The sequence below is a fragment of the Salmo trutta genome, chromosome 28 (assembly GCF_901001165.1).
Source record: "Salmo trutta chromosome 28, fSalTru1.1, whole genome shotgun sequence".
In the NCBI taxonomy this organism is placed as follows: Eukaryota; Metazoa; Chordata; class Actinopteri; order Salmoniformes; family Salmonidae; genus Salmo; species Salmo trutta.
The window spans coordinates 40,940,226-40,952,868 of record NC_042984.1 but is presented as its reverse complement, the minus strand read 5'-3'; the positions used below and the strand labels follow the sequence as shown (position 1 = coordinate 40,952,868).

Genomic DNA, 12,643 nt, shown 5'->3' with positions numbered 1-12,643 from the left:
AATTGGAGGCAGCTGATCCTCATTGCCTCTGATTAGAGATCATATTTAAGTAGGGGTTTTTCTCACTGTTGGTTGTGGGTTATTGTCTTTTGAGTAGTGTGTTGTCCTCGCTGTGTCACGTGTTGTTGTTGTCCTCGCTGTGTCACGTGTTGTTGTTGTTGTTGTTGTTGTTGTTGTTCTCCTTGTTGTTGTTGTTGTTGTTGTTGTTGTCGTCTTCGTCGTCGTCGTCGTCGTCGTCGTCGTCGTCGTCGTCGTCGTCGTCCTATTTTCAAGTTATTAGTGTATTGCATTCAGTTTCACTTTTAATAAATATGTGGAACTACGAAAACGCTGCATCTTGGTCCGCTCCTTATAACAACCGTGACACCCTGAGTCACTACTTTGGAGAAGCACCTTTGGCAGAGATTACAGCTGTGAGTCTTTCTACGTAAATCTTTAAGAGCTTTCCACACCTGGATTGTGCAACATTTGCCCATTATTCTTTTACAAAATTCTTCAAGCTCTGTCAAATTGGTTGTTGATCATTGCTAGACAACCATTTTCAGGTCTTTCCAAAGATTTTCAAGTAAATGTAGGTCAAAACTGTAACTAGGCCACTCAGGAACATTCACTGTCTTGTTGGTAAGCAACTCCAGTGTAGATTTGGCCTTGTGTTATAGGTTATTTTCCTGTGGAAAGGTGACTTCATCTCCCAGGTTCTGTTGGAAAACAGACTGAACCAGGTTTTCCTCTAGGATTTTGTCTGTGCTTAGCTCCATTCCGTTTCTTTTTTATCCTGAATAACTCCTCAGTCCTTAACGATGACAAGCATACCCATAACATGATCACCACCATGCTTGAAAATATGGAGAGTGGTACTCAGTGATGTGTTGTATTGGATTTGCACCAAACATAACATACCATAACACTTTTGTATTCAGGACAAAAACAGTGAATTGCTTTGCCACATTTTTTGCAGTATTACTTTAGTGCCTTGTTGCAAACAGGATGCATGTTTTGGAATATTTTGAATCTGTAGGCTTTCTTATTTTCCTTCTGTCGATTAGGTTAATATTGTGGAGTAACTACAATGTTGTTGATCCATCCTCAGTTTTCTCCTACCAACACTAACTGTTTTAAAGTCACCATTTGCCTCATGTTGAAATCCCTGAACTGTTTCCTTCCTCTCCAGCAACTGAGTTAGGCAGGACGCCTGTATCTTTTTAGTGACTGTGTGTATTGATAGACCATCCAAAGTGTAATTAATAACTGCACCATGCTCGAAGAGATATTCAATGTCTGCAAAAATGTTTTTGCCATCTACCAATAGGTGCCCTTCTTTGCGAGGCACTGAAAATCCTACCTGGTCTTTGCGGTTGAATCTGTGTTTGAAATTCACTGCTCAACTGAATACTTATGTAAATAAGGTATTTCTGTATTTTATTTCTGTAAACCTTGTTTTCGCTTTGTCATTATGGGGTTTTGTGTGTAGATTGATGGGATTTTTGTATTTATTTTTTATCCATTTGAGAAAAGGCTGTAACCTAACAAAATGTGGAAAAAGTCAAAGGATCTGAATACTTACCGAATGCACTGTATATTAGTGTTTTATTTTTCATTAATAAAAAAAAAAGTATATATTTTTTCTTCCACTTTGACATTACAGGGTCGTGTGTGTGGATCGTTGACAAAGAAGGACAATTAAATCAATTTTAATCACACTTTGTAACACAGCAAAATGTCAAGGGGTGTGAATACCTTCTGAAGGGAATGTCATTATATGTCTGGGGTTCAGAGATTCAAAAATCTGGTTAAACACTATTGCACACAGAGTGAATCAATGCAATTATTATGTGACTTGTTTAGCACATTTTTACTCCTGAACTCATTTAGGCTTTCCATAACAAAGGGGTTGAATACTTATTGACTCAAGACATTTCAGCTTTTTATTCTTTAATTTTTAATTTTTTTTTTAAACATAATTCCACTTTGACATTATGGGATATTGTGTGTCGGCCAGTGACAAACAAATCTAATTTGTAACCATTATAAATTCAGGCTGTGACTTAAAAAAAGGTGGAAAAAGTCAAGGGGTGTGAATACTTTCTGAAGGCACTGTACAAGACTTGTTTTTTATTTTCTTGATGGTTTTCTCAAAATATAGCCAGGTAGTGATAGGCTACTGGAATGAGAACATATAGGTGTTTTTGCAGCATATTGGATATGCTCTGTTTGCCATTACTTCATGCCCTTGTACCTTCCTCATTATCATTTGTGATTGTGCAACATGGAATTGTAACAGATGTGATTAAATGGAGTCCACAAAGATTCTTACTGTACGGTCATTAATTGCATGCAAGTATCACTACAGCCTGCATTGTATTTCTTTCATTCTTAACCTTCATGTTGCATTTGTCAGTAACCATGTAAAGAACACATGAAGGAGAAACACTAACTGTACAGAAAAGTATTAGGCTATACATGAACAGTACCAGTCAAAAGTTTGGACACACCTACTCATTCAAGGATTTCTCTTTATTTGTACTATTTTCTACATTGTAAAATAATAGTGAAGACATCAATACTACGAAATAACACATATGGAATCATGCAGTAACCAAAAAAGTGTTAAACAATTCAAAATATATTTTAGATTTTAGATTCTTCAAAGTAGCCACATTTTGCCTTGATGACAGCTTTGCACACTCTTGGCATTCTCTCAATCAGCTTCATGAGGTAGTCACATGGAATCCATTTCAATTAACAGGTGTGCCTTGATAAAAGTTCATTTGTGGAATTGCTTTCCTTAATGAGTTTGAGCCAATCAGTTGTGTTGTGACAAGGTAGGGGTTATATAAAGAAAGCCCTATTTGGTAAAAGACCAAGTCCATATTATGGCAAGAACAGCTCAAATAAGCAAAGAGAAACAACAGTCCATCATTACTTTAAGACATGAAGGTCAGTCAATACGGAACATTTCAACAACTTTGAATGTTTATTCAAGTGCAGTCGCAAAAACTATCAAGCACTATGATGGAACTGGCTCTCATGAGGACCTCCACAGGAAAGGAAGACCCAGAGTTACCTCTGCTGCAGAGGATAAGTTCATTAGAGCTACCAGCCTCAGAAATTGCAACACAAATAAATGCTTCACGGAGTTCAAGTAACAGACACATCTCAACATCAACTGTTCAGAGGAGACTGCGTGAATCAGGCCTTCATTACAGGCCTTCATGGTCGAATTGCTGCAAAGAAACCACAACTAAAGGACACCAATAAGAAGAGACTTAATTGGGCCAAGAAACATGAGCAATGTACATTAGACCGGTGGAAATCTGTCCTTTGGTCTGGTGAGTCCAAATTTGAGATTTTTGGTTCCAACCGCCGTGTCTTTGTGAGACGCACAGCAGGTGAACAGATGATCTCTGCATGTGTGGTTCCCACCATGAAGCATGGAGGAGGTGGTGTGATGGTGTGGGGGTGCTTTGCTGGTGACACTGTCTGTGATTTATTTAGAATTCAAGGCACACTTAACCAGTATGGCTACCACAGCATTCTGCATCAATCCACCATCCCATCTGGTTTGTGCTTAGTGGGACAATCATTTGTTTTTCAACTTGTCAATGACCCAAAACACCTCCAGGCTCTGTAAGGGCTATTTGACCAAGAAGGAGAGTGATGGAGTGCTGCATCAGATGACCTGTTCTCCACAATCACCCGACCTCAACCCAATTGAGATGGTTTGGGATGAGTTGGACCGTAGAGTGAAGGAAAAGCAGCCAACAAGTGCTCAGCATATGCGGGAACTCCTTCAAGACTTTTGGAAAAGCATTCCAGGTGAAGTTGGTTGAGGGAAATGCCAAGAGTGTGCAAAGCTGTCATCAAGAGAAAGGGTGGCTACTTTGAAGAATATAAAATATATTTTGATTTGTTTAACACTTTTTTGGTTACTACATGATTCCATATGTGTTATTTCATAGTGTTGATGTCTTTACTATTATTCTACAATGTAGAAAATAGTAAAAAATTAAGAAAAACTTGGTAAATATGCCAAGCAGTCAAATGCACTTGGTATTGATCCCACGAATGGTGTCTGGGGTACTTGCTCATTAAGGGACGGTTTCCCAGACACAGATTAAGCCTCTAAAATGTGTAGCCTACAATATGTTACATTTTATTCACACTTAATAGACAATCAACAAATTTGAATTTGTTTGGTGACAACACTATTACAGACAAGACATATTGTAGGCTATAACATGGGACACATTACAGTAACATCTAGATAAATACATTAGCTATATTGTCACAAGTAGGGTATTTCATTTATTTATATTAGAAATGTGGATCACATGTAGGCCTATGTAATTAGATTGTTAGAATGTAAAGATAAAGATGCATTTAAGCTCTGAATAATCATCCACCCAAAACAGTGAACATACATTGATAATAACCAATGATAGGTGCCAACATCAACCGTTTATGAGCATTTGGTTCCGACGTCAAGTTGCAGTTGGTGAGGAGCAACTGGAGATATGTCCAGTCACAGAGTTTCTAAACCCAGAGGCGCAACATTGCGAGACTTCCGGGAACGCTTGCGAAACAGACCAGGCCGGGTTTGGGTTTGTTGTTCATTTTCGCGAAATCTAAAGGCACAACCTAGATTGGAGCCAATGTCTTAAGTAGTTGAACATGTTATTACTCCAACCTTGTGACAGTGTCAAACTGACATGTTTTCATTGGAGTCAAAAACAACTTTATGTGAATGAAGTGCCTTTGATTTGACTGCCTGCAACTTGCACAGTTCGGCGCGAGATGATCGTTAGACCCGATGACGTTTTTCTACATGTGCATAGCTAGCCAACGTCGCCATGACATCGCCTACAAGTGTGACCAGGGATTTTTTTAATTGCAGAAGCAGTTTTAGCCCGTATTCATACTGTACTGTCTTTGGTATAGTCAACTGCAGTCGAAAGTCCATGACCTTTGATCACATGGTTGTTGTAAAGGTCATGCAGTCGACATGTAGGCGCATATCGGACAATTTGAATACCCATAATGCAACACATTTTGAAAGGCGGTGACCAACGTTGGTCAACGTCTCGACAAAAGTGATCCGCCGATTCTATTCTATAGAGCCCATTTAAGCCATTACCGGGGTTCGTTTGACAGGTCCTTACAAACAAATCGGTGGTAGTAACGTTAACGGGAAAAACGTCAGGCACAAGCGAGAGCATGAAAGAGTCGTCGCAGGAGTAAAATGAAAGCATCAATCCTGCGAGATTTAAGTGACAAGTGGATTTTGCACCCCTCAAACACAGGAAATATTTGGCTGAAAAAGACAGATCCTCAGGTGAGCGGGGCATGGCGTTGCTACCTAGAGAGCCAGGAGTTCACGTGTGAGACTGGGAGAGCAGGTGGCAACTTCCAGTACAGGATGAATGGGCTATTGCCCTCTTCAGGAAAGAACATCCCATTCCTTCTCTCGCTGACTCAGGCAAGCAATTCTGCAAACTGCTATAGATGGGCACGCTACCAATGCTTTACAGAGCCTTTGATTCCCATGCCATGTCTATGAGGGCAGAATTATAATACAGCCTTTTGATGGAGTCTGATCAGCTCCCATGAATAACAATTACTGGCAGACTGCTTGGAATACCCACGTCGGTCTTGTTTTATCACAGCCACTTCATACGAAATGCTCGTGTCTCCTAGAGTCATGTATCGATTTAGGAGTATCAATGTATTTCTTTTTTTTTCATTATCGCAGGACGTCTACACTGTGTCTCAGACCTCAGCATGTGCAGAGGCACAACATGAAGCCTCGGCAGTAGGTGACATCATTTGACATTTGCCCAAAATGGCCACGGTGAGCCAATGCACGAAGACGAAGCCTGTGGCTGCATGGCTGCTGTGTTTCGGGCTTGCTTCCTGAGAGTGTCCCCCCCCCTTCCTCTGCCCTGCGTGATGTGGGCACAGATGAAGGAGAAGTGTTGCTCCGAGAAACAGGGGAGCAGGGAGACACACAGGAATGCAGCTCCAGTGGAGCCTCAAGGAGAGGAGGAGGGGGGGGCAATTAATTTTGGGCTTCTTTTTTTCCCACTTTCTCCTTCAGTCTCAGGCTACAGTTCTGTTGTTAAGACAACCAGAAGGAATGGCTGGCAACTGGTTGGTTTGTAACGCCCGTCTGTCCTCAAAAAGGGCTAGAGTAACAGGACACCACCACACATACAAACACACAAACAAACAGGGGTACATTACACACACACACACACACACACCCCTCATCATGGACACGCCAGTGCTCTGCAGCCTCTGACATTCAAAAGCTAACTGTTTCTGTCAATCTCACTACTTTATCATACCTAGAATGAAAGTGCTTTTTGGGGGTATTTGAATGAGTGAAAATAGCTATTCAGCTGCTATGAACCTTTATTAACACGCGTAGGGCTTCACAAAGCCCCTCGAATGGAGGAGGTCTTGTGCTCAGGTATGATGTCCCCTTTCATTCCCGTGCTCGCCACTCATTGGCTCCCCGGCGCTGGTGGGCTTTTGTTCTCCCCCTCCCAGCTCCCCCTCTCTCTGTCTGAGCGAGTGAATGGAAATACGCACAGATGTGTGGCGCTGTTCAAACTTCGCCTGCGTCGTCGCGCAACAGCCCAGTTAGACTGTGTGTGGTGTCCTCTAACTGGGACGGTGGTTGAAAGATGCGATAGCCTATATCCACCTGCCGATGCAACTCTAGCCGGCGGTCTATTGCAGTGGTTCACCGGTGACCAGTCCAAGGGTAGTAGGCGTTCTCCAGGCGCAGACTGCGGCGAGGAAAGCAGCGGTTCTTTTCAGGATGGGAAACTCGGATCTCCAGCGTACTGGCATGGATGATGCAGCCCAGTGAGCCCATATTCCATTCACTGCCGTATCTAATCTCAAATGCGGTCTAACAATTCCAGTGGCTGAAGGACTTTTTTTAGATGAAGGTTAGGGTATGAGGTCGGCCGTTTATCACTATATTTCACCTGTTTTCAGCTGCTCGTCATGGCTATGGAAATCTCTGCCGGTAGGCTATGACTAATTTGTTCAGGATTAATTGTATAATTCCATTTAGCCTACCATTTAGGCATATTTACACACACGTTGAGTTATAAAAGCTGAACTGATGTGTGATTTTGCTGATTTTGAAAATAAATACATTTTGTCGTTTGTTTCGTAAATAATTCTGAGCATGTGTATGGGATTCAATGACCATAGTCGATATTTGTTTTATTTAAAGACAAATATCATGATGATACCACTTTTGATTTCATAATCCTCATAAGAGCCTAATTGTTGATCTGATTCAATGGTGAATGGATGCCATTGCATTTTCTCTTGAGAAAGTGAGCTGAGGGTAACGGGGACAAGACATCTCCGAGAACGCGACGACCGAGGACAGGACAACAGGTGCCTCTGCTCACCTCGGCGGACACAGACCTGGCGTTACGCAGCGGGGTCACAGGGAGAGTAGACGCCGTTTCCTCTTACCTGCTGTGAAAATAGGAAGGGTTAGTCATGTTTGTGCTGTTGATGAAAATATTGAAAATGGTGGTAAAGGAAGGAGTGGGGGGAAACTCTGAGCCCGCTCTGAGGTGTATCCGTCCACACCTGTACTTTTCCTTACCCCTAGGGGCAACGCTGCACCATACTTGCTATAGTGGTGTAGTAATGACACCACTTCAGTGTGAGTGTGTACATAGTTCATGTAGCCTATGTGTAAGTTATGAGTATGGGTAGCTTATAGTCTGCTCGTAGTGCCCACTGCACTGTATGGCTTTTTATTCCTATCTGACTGCGTTGAGGGTTCATATAGGGATGGAAGCCATGCAGTGCGCTGGGCTCATATCACGCGGGACCACAGAAGAGGACCACGGAGACAAGCCCCCACTGTTCATCCCCCCTCTCCCCATGATCCTAGTGATCTGTCTCCTACTGCAGCGAGACTGTCTGGAGCTTGTGGTTCTCTTATCAGTTCACAGACAGCTCCCTGAAGTGTCATAATACATCGAGGCTCCAGCACCACCCAGATGTACGTCCACAACAAGATACCTACCTACCTGTTACCTTTCCCCATGCCGTCAATGTTTCTATATCCCGCCTATGCAGCTTGTTCTGGTCTAATCTCGCATGTTGATTTTGAAAGATCATTTGGGTTTGGGCATGGTATAACCACAACAATTTGAGTCACTGATACTTTTTGTAGATAAATTACATTTGTTTTAAGACTAGATGAAAACATGTCATAGTGAGAGATAGAGGGTGAAATGAGGAGAGGGTGGTGCATATAGTTGCCACCATGGCCTTTTTTACCTTTACCTCCCTTATCTCACCTCATTTGCTCACATTGTACATAGACTTATTTTTCTACTGTATTATTAACTGTATGTTTGTTTTACTCCATGTGTAACTCTGTGTTGTTGTATGTTGTCGAACTGCTTTGCTTTATCTTGGCCAGGTCGCAATTGTAAATGAGAACTTGTTCTCAACTTGCCTACCTGGTTAAATAAAGGTAAAATAAAAAAATAAATACTTGTTTTATAGAACAAGCGTCAAGAGTGACGACATTTGCCCCTTCATATGCCCACACACACACACATACACACACACACACACACACACACACATACATATGCTGGGAGTCAACCAGTTCATCTGGCCTTTGGATTTTCCTGTTGCAGACCATAGAACAAAAAAACCTTCCTGCCACATTGTACAATACTGCCACCCTGAGTAAAGCACAGTGCACTGCATTTTACACTCCGTTTTTCTCATCAGCGTTCCTCAAATAACCACTACATGTTACAATGGGGTGCACTAGAGGGCCGATTCAGATTTAGGAAATATACACCTTTCCTACGCATTTTAGGAAATATACGCCTTTCCTACACACTCCTTTCCTATCCAATTCTCAGTAGTTGGTATTCAGACTTAACTGATGGAGGCACATACAGTTGAAGTCTGAAGTTTACATACACCTTAGCCAAATACATTTAAACTCAGGTTTTCACAATTCCTGACATTCAATCGTAGTAAAAATTACCTGTCTTAGGTCAGTTAGGATCACCACTTTATTTTAAGAATGTGAAATGTCTGAATAATAGTAAAGAGAATGATTTATTTCAGCTTTTATTTCTTTCATCACATTCCCAGTGAGTCAGAAGTTTACATACACTCAATTAGTATTTGGTAGCATTGCCTGTAAATTGTTTAAATTGGGTCAAACGTTTTGGGTAGCCTTCCACAAGCTTCCCACAATAAGTTGGGTGAATGTTGGCCCATTCCTCCGAAAAGAGCTGGTGTAACTGAGTCAGGTTTGTAGGGCTCCTTGCTCGCACACGCTTTTCAGTTCTGCCCACAAATGTTCTATGGGATTGAGGTCAGGGCTTTGTGATGGCCACTCCAATACCTTGACTTTGTTATCCTTAAGCCATTTTGCCACAACTTTGGAAGTATGCGTGGGGTCATTGTCCATTTGGAAGACCCATTTGCGACCAAGCTTTAAATTCCTGACTGATGTCTTGAAATGTTGCTTCAATATATCCACATAATTTTCCTTCCTCACGATGCCATCCATTTTGTGAAGTACACCAGTCCCTCTTGCAGCAAAGCACCCCCACAACATGATGCTGCCACCCCCGTGCTTCACGGTTGGGATGGTGTTCTTCGGCTTGCAAGCCTCCCCCTTTTTCCTCCAAACATAACGATGGTCATTATGGGAAAAAAGTTATATCTTTGTTTCATCAGACCAGAGGACATTTCTCCAAAAAGAATGATCTTTGTCCCCATGTGCAGTTGCAAACCGTAGTCTGGCTTTTTTATGTTGGTGTTGGAGCAGTGGCTTCTTTCTTGCTGAGCGGCCTTTCAGGTTATGTCAATATAGGACTCATTTTACTGTGGATATAGATACTTTTGTACGTGTTTCCTCCAGTATCTTCCAGTATCTTCTGGGATTGATTTGCACTTTTCGCACCAAAGTCCGTTCATCTCTAGGAAACAGAACTCGTCTCCTTCCTGAGCGGTATGACGGCTGCGTGGTCCCATGGTGTTTATACTTCTGTACTATTGTTCGTACAGATGAATGTGGTACCTTCAGGCGTTTGGAAATTGCTCCCAAGGATGAACCAGACTTGTGGAGGTCTACAATTTTTTTTATTAGGTCTTGGCTGATTTCTTTTGATTTTCCCATGATGTCAAGCAAAGAGGCACTGAGTTTGAAGGTAGGCCTTGAAATACATCCACAGGTACACCTCCAATTTACTCAAATTATGCCAATTAGCCTATCAGAAGCTTCTAAAGCCATGACATCATTTTCTGGAATTTTCCAAGCTGTTTAAAGGCACAGTCAACTCAACGTATATAAACTTCTGACCCACTGGAAATATGATACAGTGAATAATAAGTGAAATAATCTGTCTGTAAACAATTGTTGGAAAAAGTAGATGTCCTAACCGAATTGCCAAAACTATAGTTTGTTAACAAGAAATTTGTGGAGTGGTTGAAAAACAAGTTTTAATGACTCCAACCTAAGTGGATGTAAACTTCAGACTTCAACTGTAACACAATTTTTGTGCGTGGCTCAGTTGTGTGCACTAAATAAATGTAATCAGAGAGGAAGAGGCAAAGCGAGAAGGATAACTGGGCCCAAAATCTGTCTTCTCCAGCAGGTGGCGTTTTATAAATATTTGTTTTTGCTCACCACATGAATTTTTGTCAATAATCATGTTCCCATCCACAGTTTTCATGAAAGTAAGTCATTCCATATAAACACAAATCACGACAGGAAGTTTCTGTACACCTTGTTGTCAGGAACAAGTTAGTTTGGTGGGAAAATGCCATATTTTCTTTACGTGGATTTTAGGATATTCGCATGAATTGGATGGAAATCTAGCTAGTGTAGAGAATTTTGTCAACAAGAAATGCAATGGCTTTTTTGCTACGAATATAAGTTGTATAATGCTTAGGTTGTTAACTGATTATAAGTAGGACACGTGATATCTCGCCATCTTTGAGAAAGAAAACACTTTATATCGGAGAATGGTCCCACCTGATCTTGTCTCCTCCCGACTGCCTTATTTTCATTGTTAAGGCGTCCACTTGAATATCTGGTCTATATTATGGATAATCTGTGATTTAATTTAACCCCAGAAAACACACTCCCTGGGTGGCCTACCAATTTGATCAGAGCGTTTTTGTTCAATTTGCTTTAATGTTCATTTATCTAAAGCAATCCCTTTAAATACGGTGTACCTTTAATTTGAGTTTGATCGGCACAAGACTTGAATGTAGACTATGGAGAACGCGTTCAGAATATAGAAAGATAGCCATGAAAATACAGCATGCATATTTGTCTCTGTTTCAGTACCCATGGGTTACGGGGTAGATTTAAAAACACAGATTTTTCACATTTATGTTATGGGAATAATCATGAATCCTACTTCAAGGAAAAATTTGGCCTTTAAGCACAAAAAAAGTGGTTTAATTGATTCTGAAAGTTGACACGTCCAGTTCATCAATGGTAACATTGGACGAAGTAGTGAAGCCTACAATACATCTTTAAAATGGAGAATAGTATACAATAGTATGATATAAGAAATATACCCTAATTGCCAGTTATCCAATTTGGCTTGCATCTCCAAATTGAATCCCTATAAAGCCATACAGGCACAGTATTTCATACTCCACTGTGGGAAAGGGCAGGCCCGTGCACAAACCTTTCAGGGGGCAGGTGCGCAAAATGATAAAAAGCTCCCGCTTTAATTTGTAAAACTTTCATAATTCATATCTTGAAATTCACAATACTTTTGTCATTTAGCAGACACTCTTATCCAGAGCAACTTACATTATCATACTGGTCCCCCATGTGAATTGAACCCACAACCCTGGCATTGCAAGCGCCATGCTTGACCAATTGAGCTACACAGACCTTCTGTAACCATACCAAATGTAATATATACTAATTTGAGTGTCCTGGATTTACATTTACTATGTTACGTCTAGTCTATGAGAACCAGCTGCCACTTGGAACCTGCAGGTTCGCTTGACCTTATTCATGGTTTCCTCAGTTTAAAGGTGGTGGAAATATTAAGGAATTAGGTCAAGGTCAGAATACATTATATCTGTAGCCACAACTCAATTTCTTTGATCACCACCCCAAACGTATATCTTGCTGGCATACTTAAGTTGTTTAATTTAACCTTTATTTAGTCAGTTAAGAACAAATTCTTATTTATAATGACGGCCTAACCCGGCCCAATTATCGACGCTGGGCCAATTGTGCACCACCCTATGGGATTCCCAATCATGGCCGGATGTGCTACAGCCTGGATTCGAACCAGGGACTGCAGTGACCCCTCTTGCACTGAGATGCTGTACCTTAGACCGTTGCCCCACTCGGGAGCCCAAATTAAATGTTAGAATAAGCAGAAAGGCGCATAAAAAAGGAAAGAAGTTCCAGGGAATAAAGCGCCTTACCCAGGACTGAATTTCCCCCTAAGTGAACGGGAAAATAATAGGTCTACCTACACACATCTGGAACTTTTGTAGCCTGCAAGCCATGCCTGTCGCTCTGCCTGTCGCTCGAGAGAGAGCGCCAACGATTGGGGAATACTGATGGCGGGTACAGCGCGGAAGT

At 41.4% G+C, this 12,643-nt stretch overlaps 1 long non-coding RNA gene across 1 annotated transcript; it reads right to left on the bottom strand.

Moving 5' to 3' along the window:
• Window positions 1–7,208: 7,208 nt before the first annotated feature.
• LOC115166249 (uncharacterized) lies at window positions 7,209–12,631 on the bottom strand. The gene is made up of 2 exons (XR_003870292.1): window positions 12,535–12,631; window positions 7,209–7,503 (listed from the first exon to the last, which is right to left on the bottom strand). It is a non-coding gene; the product is annotated as an uncharacterized LOC115166249 (long non-coding RNA).
• Between the last annotated feature and the right edge of the window lie 12 nt (window positions 12,632–12,643).